Source organism: Rhincodon typus, chromosome 20 (genome assembly GCF_021869965.1).
Source record: "Rhincodon typus isolate 14 chromosome 20, sRhiTyp1.1, whole genome shotgun sequence".
NCBI lineage: Eukaryota > Metazoa > Chordata > Chondrichthyes > Orectolobiformes > Rhincodontidae > Rhincodon > Rhincodon typus.
The window spans coordinates 16,651,324-16,658,917 of record NC_063351.1 but is presented as its reverse complement, the minus strand read 5'-3'; positions in this window follow the sequence as shown (position 1 = coordinate 16,658,917).

Genomic DNA, 7,594 nt, shown 5'->3' with positions numbered 1-7,594 from the left:
CTGCTCCTATGATGCTGCTTGGCCTGCTGTGTTCATCCAGCTCTGCACCTTGTTGTCTCGGATTCTCCAGCATCTGCAGTTCCTACTATCTCCACTTCTCACAGTTTATTGATTCAGGAGGGAAGGTAAAGAGGATGAGTTGCATTCCGTTTGAATAAGGCAGGAGGAATAAATGTTTAGAGCAGTAATACAAATGTTGTGGTAAGCAATTAGCTATCTCTAACAAAGCATTTTAGTCTCAGTGTATTCTTCACAAATAGACATTAGCTTGTCTAAGATCGAAAGTATCCAAGTTTAGGCTATTAAGCAGCAAGTAGTTTATTCTATCCAAGTGCCAGGAAATGACAATCTCAATCAAGAGAGAATCTAATAATTTCCCCTTAATGTTTATTACCTGAACATTACCATCACTGAATTACTACCATCAATATGCTGGGGATGACTGTTGACCAGAAAGAGATCTGAAACAATCATATAAATACTGTGGCCTCAAGGGCAGGTCAGAGCCTAGGAATTCTGAGGCAAGTAAATTACCTCTCGACTCCCCGAAAGCCAGTTCGTCATCTACAAGGAACAAGTCAAGATAGTAATGGAATATTCTCCACTTGACTTCATTCTAAGAACAACCAAGATGCTCGACTCTGCTGTTACAACCAGGTAAAGAGGGATGAATTGACTCCACTCTTTTTAACCTCCTCATTTGGGAGCAACAAAGATGTTATGTTATTTTCAGCACACAGCCATACCTTACTCTAATTAATTACTGTTGACTAGTTCAGCAGAAACAATAAGCAACCAATTACAAGGTTTTCTTGAGCAAAAGGAAGAGCAATTTTATTACTGCCTGCTTCCAAGAAAAATTATGTAGACACAATATTAAATACACACACAAGTGCAGTTACAAAGATAAATGACTGACAGCAAAATGTACAAAAGGAAGATTAGAAAATGGGCAGGTCTCAAGGTGTTAGATTTTAACCTGAGACCTCGGTCAGTTAGGTATGTCCTGGCTCAGTGAAGGCTATGAATATTTTAAATATCTTGGAGTCATCAATGTTAAGATGTTTCTTTATTCACTTGGTCACTGGAATTTGTCCTTCCTTAGAAAACAGTGAGAAAGAGAGAGAAACTTTTCCTGAAATAGAGCTCATTCATATATTTGTTAAGGTTCATTGTCTCCAAGCTGGATAATTGTAGGTGACATTTTTTTCATGAAAAGTTTACATTTTGGAAATAAAGGTGTAAATGCATCAGGGGGTTATAGGCTTCTTCAAGCCTGACTGGTTTCAGCAAACTGGAGCTTGGCTAACTTTTGGTAATCTGAGAGAAAGCAAGAACACAAAAATGGAAAATTTATGGGCTGATGCAGGCCATTCGATCCCTCAAATCTGCTCTGCCAGTCAATAAAATCACGACTGATCTGATTGGCCTTAACTCAAATTTCCTACCTGCTCATCCATTAGTCTTGACTCAGTCTTCAATATATTCATCGATCCAGCCTCTGTGGCTTTTTGGAGAAGACAAATCCACAGACAAATAACTCAAAGAGAAAATATTTCTGTTTTACCAAGTAAGTGCTTATACCAAGTAAGCATGCAGATGTAGCAGACAATGGAAAAGACAAATAGCATGTTGGCCTCATCACAAGAAGATGTGAGTACAGGAACAGGGATGTCTTGTGCAATTGTACAGGACCTTGGTAAGATCACACTTTTGGAGTACTCTGTGCAATTTTGGTCTCCTTGACTTTTTTTCATGAAAAGTTTACATTTTGGAAATAAAGGTAAAAATACATCAGGGGTTTATAGGCTTCTTCAAGCCTGACTGGTTTCAATCTTTTTTGATAAAAATGTTTCTTTTTCAATTCAGACTGGTTTTGTTTAATGATGATTTAATGAAGCTCAGCTCAACTTGTGATCAGGTGATCACTGTAACCATTCTTAAGTCAGTGATGTTTCCTTGCTGAAGCCATTTCAGTCGATAAAAGTCCCAAGTATTAAAATAAGATGAACGAAGTAGAAACTTGATTGCTCATATTTTATAGCAATTGTGACATGATCCAAGCCAAGGTAGCCTGCTAGATCAGTATCCCAAATATTCCTTAATCAATCATTCCTTTCCAACCAATGCAAAGTGGTTGTGCGCCATCTACAGTGGGGAAGTGGACCATTCAGCCCATCAAGTCCACACTGACCCTCCGAACAGCATCCCACCTAGACCCACCCCACTATCCTATCACTTTAACCCTGCATTTCCCATGGCTAAACCACCTAGCCTGTTGTGGAATCAAATAAAGTTAGCTGTATTCAAGTCCCCCATTCAAATCTTTGAGTTCAAGCATTGTAATCACCAGGATTGGGTTTGTGAAAGCAGTGCTGAAATATGTGTAACTTGATCAAATAGACACAAAGAACATGGGTTTGCTGGCAGAACAATCCAAGATTACAAGTCAAGAAGACAGCATTCCAACAGCTTAAGACTGAACCCAAAGACAAAACTAGATGATAAAAAACGTGAGGTGGGAAGAGAAAATCCAAGAGATCAAAGAAAATGCTCATCAAAATGAATTGTAAAGCTTTTCTCAAGATATAGGCCAAAATCAGCTCGATAAACTCCCCTTCATTCACACACTGGGGTTTCTCTTCTTAAGGATGATAGGATCTGTTAATGCAGGAACGACCATTTCAACACTCCCCAATGGGTATTCACTATGATAACTAATGCTCTCCAGGCTATTACCCGTGTACCCTGTGATGAAATCCATGGGTGAACCACCATCAATGGAAGAGCTGTAAAGTGCAATCAAATGGATGATAAATAACAGTGCTTGCAATCCCACTGGTATTTCAGATGAAGTCTTCAAAGGTTTGTGAGAAACACATTAGAGATGGCACTGCTGCCTCATAGCGCCAGGGACCTGGGTTCGATTCCACCCTCGGGCGACTGTCTGTGTGGAGTTTGTACATTCTCCCCATGTCTGTGTGGGTTTCCTCCAGGTGCTCCGGTTTCCTCCCACAGTCCAAAGATGTGCAGGCTAGATGGATTGGCCATGCTAAATTGCCCATAGTGTTCAGGGATGTGTAGATTAGGTGGGTTATTGGGGATGTGTCTTGGTGGGATGTTCTGTGGGTCGTTGTGGACTTGTTGGGCTGAAGGGCCTGTTTCCACACTGTCGAGATTCTATGATTTAAGACTCCATGCACTCATTACACAAATTTGTAAGGAAAACAAACTGACCAAAGCATTCAACTCAGTTTTGTATCTCTGTGGATTCAGTTCCAAAGCATGTGCAAGAAACGTCATCACAATCCTAAAATTGGTTCATAGATAACAAGGTGTAGAGCTGGATGAACACAGCAGGCCAAGCAGCATCAGAGGAGCAGAAAAGCTGACGTTTCAGGTCTGGACCCTTCTTCAGAAATGGGGGAGGGGAAGGGGGTTCTGAAATAAATAGAGAGAGGGGGAAGGCGGATGGAAGGTGGATAAAGGAGCAGATAGGTGGAGAGGAGACAGACAGGTCAAGGAGGCAGGGATGCAGCCAGTGAAGGTGAGTGTAGGTGGGGAGTTAAGGTGGGGGTTGGTCAGTCAAGGGAAGACGGACAGGTCGAGGAGGTGGGGATGAGGCTGGTAGGTAGGAGATGGGGGTGGGGGTTGAGGTGGGAGGAGCGGACAGGTGGGAGAAAGGACGGACAGGTCAAGGAGGTGTGGACGAGCTGGGCGGGTTTTGGGATGAGGTCGGGTGTGGGGAGATTTTGAAGCTTGTGAAGTCCACATTGATACCATTGGGCTGCAGGGTTCCCAAGCGAAATATGAGGTGCCTTGATATCTCAGGTTCTCCAGCATCGGCAGTTCCTACTATCTCATGATGTAACGTAATGGTCTTGGGTCGAAGATCTGAAATGAATAGTGTTCAAAACCTGGACCTGTCAAGCAAGGCTGTGACACAACCCCATTCTATTCGCAATCCACCTGACTGTGGCAAATTACCAGATCAAAGATCAACTGTTCTCTAGTATCAGTATGAAATATTACCTAGAAAAGAAACCTGAGACACCTCCATGCCAAAACTAAATTGACTACAATGGACATGTATGATCGATAGCTTGTGAATGATGGTGGTGTTGTTGCTCACTCTGCTCCAGATCTGCGAGCGATTTTAGATCTCTTCAATTCTGCATAGAAGAAATGTACCCTTTCCTTGAATGTTGCCAAAACAATAATCCTATATTAACTTACAACTGTTCATCTGAATATTCCATGTCCCATACATGTCACAGGAGAGATGCTGACATCTATTGAGCATTCCCACGCCTTCACAGCCACCTCTTTCAGAAGGCCACCATTGATGAACAGATCTAGCACTCGACCATCAGCCCAGTCTTCTATAAACTAAGTCAGTAAGTATTTGATAACAGTTACAATCAGGTTAGTGAACAATAACTTTATTTTTTGAAGTGGGTAAAGGTTAAAATCCCAAATACTTACTAAGGCACAAGATTCTACAGCTCCAAACAAACAATAAAAAACTTCAATAAAAACAATTTGAAAAGTAAACAATGCACAACATGTATCAGAGATAGTAGGAACTGCAGATGCTGGAAAATCGGAGATAACAAGGTGTAGAGCTGGATGAACACAGCAGGCCAAGCAGCATCAGAGGAGCAGGAAAGCTGACGTTTCGGGTCTAGACCCTTCATCAGAAATGGGGGAGGGGAAGGGGGTTCTGAAATAAATGGGGAGAGAGGGGGAGGCGGATAGAAGATGGATAAAGGAGAAGATAGGTGGAGAGGAAACAGACAGGTCAAAGAGGCGGGGATAGAGCCAGTAAAGGTGAGTGTAGGGGGGGAGGTAGGGAGGAGATAGGTCAGTCCAGGGAGGACAGACGGGTCAAGGGGGCAGGATGAGGTTAGTAGGTAGGAAATGGGGGTGCAGCTTGAGGTGGGAGGAGGGGATAGGTGGGAGGAAGAACAGGTTCGGGAGGCTGGGACGAGCTGGGCTGGTTTTGGGATGCGGGAGGGGGAGGGGAGATTTTGAAGCTTGTGAAATCCACATTGATACCATTGGGCTGCAGGGTTCCCATTCAGAATATGAGTTGCTGTTTCTGCAACCTTCGGGTGGCATCGTTGTGGCACTGCAAGAGGCCCAGGATGGACATGTCATCTGAGGAATGGGAGGGGGAGTTGAAATGGTTTGCGACTGGGAGGTGCAGTTGTTTAGTGCGAACCGAGCGTATGTGTTCTACAAAGCGGTCCCCAAGCCTCCGCTTCCCTGATGTAGAGGAGGCCACAACGGGTACAGCGTATGCAGTATACCACATTAGCAGATGTGCAGGGAAACTAAGCGGAGGCTCGGGGACCGCTTTGCAGAACACCTACGCTCGGTTCGCACAAAACAACTGCACCTCCCAGTCGCGAACCATTTCAACTTCCCCTCCCATTCCTCAGACGACATGTCCATCCTGGGCCTCCTGCAGTGCCACAATGATGCCACCCGAAGGTTGCAGGAACAGCAACTCATATTCCGCTTGGGAACCCTGCACCCTAATGGTATCAATGTGGATTTCACCAGCTTCAAAATCTCCCCTCCCCCTACCGCATCCCAAAACCAGCCCAGCTCGTCCCCGCCTCCCTAACCTGTTCTTCCTCCCACCTATCCCCTCCTCCCACCTCAAGCTGCACCCCCATTTCCTACCTACTAACCTCATCCTGCCCCCTTGACCTGTCTGTCCTCCCTGGACTGACCTATCTCCTCCCTACCTCCCCACCTACACTCACCTTTACTGGCTCCATCCCCGCCTCTTTGACCTGTCTGTCTCCTCTCCACCTATCTTCCCCTTTATCCATCTTCTATCCGCCTCCCCCCTCTCCCTATTTATTTCAGAACCCCCTTCCCCTCCCCCATTTCTGATGAAGGGTCTAGACCCGAAACGTCAGCTTTCCTGCTCCTCTGATGCTGCTTGGCCTGCTGTGTTCATCCAGCTCTACACCTTGTTATCTCTAATGCACAACATGTACATGGCTTATCTTCTAACATCCAGAATAAACATTTAATAAAATATGAATTAACAGAAAAGGTTTGGTTGAGCAACCTCACAGCGCATATCAAATGGCAGATGTGGTCATGACAGATCCAAAGCTTTCTCAGCAACCCACCCAAACCTTAGTGACACCCTGGGTTACAAAAGCTCATTAAAACTGTCTTCTTCACAATGAAATTCAATTCTTCACTTTTGAAGATCAAACCTCCAGATTTCCTCAAAGGTTTCCCCAGCTCAGACCAACTCAATGGCTGCTCACCTCCCAGTAGTTCAATGTCTTCTTCTAAGACTGTGTTCTACTGAACTCACAAAGCTGAACTCAAGCTTTTAATTACTCGCATGACTTTGTCTCATTTGCAGACAGCCAGCACCACTTAGCTGGCACAGTTCCTGAAATTTTCTAAACTCCACTTTCATGGGCTACACCAAGCAAATACTGCATTCAGGCTTCTTTCAGCCCCAAATTTCAGCTGCAGCAAACTGCTCCCAGGATTTCAAAGAGCTCCCGGCTTCTCATAGCTAACAGCACTTGTGAGTCAAACAAGTGTGTGGGAAACTTCATTCATTGGAACCAATAATCAGAGGAAAGTTGAGCCCATAAATAGAATGAACAGAAGTGGTGAAAATTTGTTCCTTCAAACGCAGGCTGTTCTCTTTTTATATACTTACTGCTGTTAGGCTCACAGTAGCAAATAAAGGAGAGAAGCAGCCTGTGGTTGGAGCAGCAGAGGGAGGATAGTAGTAATGGAGAGCAAAGCTACTGCCCTGGATTAGTGATTGGAACCATGTAGAATTCATTGGCTGTGGGATCCTTGATTGGGATTGTTAACCTGACCTAATCAGGGAACCCTGGCTGACAGATATAAACAGGTGATTATCCTTATTCTCTCCCTTTACTTTTTCTTCACGTAAGCGTTGCCCTTTTCAGGTTTTGCTTCATAATGGTTCACTGGCCACACGAGTGTTTTATCCTGGTGGTGGAAATACTGAATAAAGTTCTTGTTCAATGGCGCCTTTTTTACTGAGTCACTGCACACACATGCAAAACACTGGTGATGTGGGGAAAAAGTAAGCACTACTTCTATACAATGGTAGTGTGGTGGATGAGAAAAAGAAAGAGAAAAAAGAAAGAAAAGAAAATTAGAACAGGGGATTCAGAGAGTCCTGACTTCAGAGACTGAGTCAGGGGTGGCTGGTCACAGCCAGTGTTCTGTGCACATATAAGTAAAACCCAGTCTCTGTGCAGTGAAAGGGAAGGAGAGGCCATGGTGCTAGGCTGCTTTAGGACAGGAAGCATGCCAGGTGAGTTCAGGGCCTGGGAAATGAGGCTTCCAAAATGACAGGGGAGACAGGCCTGTGGGGGGGTGGGGTATCAATGTCTGTGTGGAATCGAGGCTGGCCAGCTGGAGCAAAAGTGGAGGGGAATCAGAGACGGACTGCTATGAGGATGAGGGATAGAAAAATGGGGAGAAGAGATTCAACAAGAAAGTCTACAAAGTGAAGTAGGGTGCTGCAAAGTGGAAAGAGATGCTGCAGGGAGGAGAGAGGAGTTGCAAA